The sequence below is a fragment of the Micropterus dolomieu genome, linkage group LG12 (genome assembly GCF_021292245.1).
Source record: "Micropterus dolomieu isolate WLL.071019.BEF.003 ecotype Adirondacks linkage group LG12, ASM2129224v1, whole genome shotgun sequence".
In the NCBI taxonomy this organism is placed as follows: domain Eukaryota; kingdom Metazoa; phylum Chordata; class Actinopteri; order Centrarchiformes; family Centrarchidae; genus Micropterus; species Micropterus dolomieu.
In genome coordinates, this window is record NC_060161.1 from 38,572,203 (window position 1) to 38,573,271 (window position 1,069).

The 1,069-nt window shown below is 43.8% G+C and overlaps 2 protein-coding genes across 3 annotated transcripts in view; both read right to left on the reverse strand.

Moving 5' to 3' along the window:
- LOC123980185 (zinc finger protein 260-like) overlaps nucleotides 1-1,069 on the reverse strand; it is a 672,464-nt gene that overhangs the window by 346,852 nt on the left and 324,543 nt on the right. The gene's annotated exons all lie outside the window — the stretch shown is intronic.
- The window catches only part of LOC123980191 (butyrophilin-like protein 2), a 470,636-nt gene that overhangs the window by 193,902 nt on the left and 275,665 nt on the right, over nucleotides 1-1,069 (reverse strand). The window lies entirely within an intron of this gene.

The window sequence follows — 1,069 nt, forward strand, 5'->3', positions numbered from 1 at the left end:
GGTTTTAGATAGCTCGCTCCACCATGACATCTCACTGTGTTTCTGTTTCTGTTGATATAGACAAGGAGAAGAAGACAGGGACTCAAACGCAAATCACAGCACAAATCCTTCACAACATCTGGATATTTAAAGACTCATCAGAGTGTTCACACTGGAGAGAAACCGTACTGGTGTGAACAGTGTGGAAAAACTTTCGCTCAATTAGGAACCCTAAGAAGACACCAACGTGTTCACACTGGAGAGAAACCGTACAGCTGTGAACAATGTGGAAAAACTTTTGCTCTCTTAGGAGACCTAAAAAAGCACCAACTTGTTCACACTGGAGAGAAACCATACTGGTGTGAACAGTGTGGAAACACTTTCACTCAATCAGGTGCTCTAAGAAGACACCAACGTGTTCACACTGGAGAGAAACCTCACTGGTGTGAACAGTGTGGACTAACTTTCGCTCGATTAGGAACCCTAAGAAGACACAAACGTGTTCACACTGGAGAGAAACCGTACTGGTGTGAACAGTGTGGAAAAACTTTCATTCAATCAGGTGCTCTAAGAAGACACCACCGTGTTCACACTGGAGAGAAACCTCACTGGTGTGAACAGTGTGGAAAAACATTTGCTCTCTTAGGAGACCTAAAAAAGCACCAACGTGTTCACACTGGAGAGAAACCGTACAGCTCTGATCAATGTGGCAAATCTTATACCAACAGGAGAAACCTTCGAAGACACAAATGCATCCAGAAAGCATCAGTGTGACATTTTTCACAGAGCCGAGCTAGCGGTTTCCTGCTGCCCTGAATACAACCACCTGTTATCATGTGACTGTGCTGGACTAACGTCATGTGATGACAGCTGCGGAAGTTTGATTTGGAAAGAGTCATGCGGCATTCACATCAAACGCAAGTTTAATCCAATGAACGCTTTCATCGCAGGGGTTTTATTGCTGGACAGCTGCCAAGTGTTCACACACAACGTGATAACGCAAATAATCACAACTCGCCGTTACTACAGCTGTATGAACCCAAAGTAAACATTTTGCTGTGATTACATAGCAATAAACAGATCAAACTGA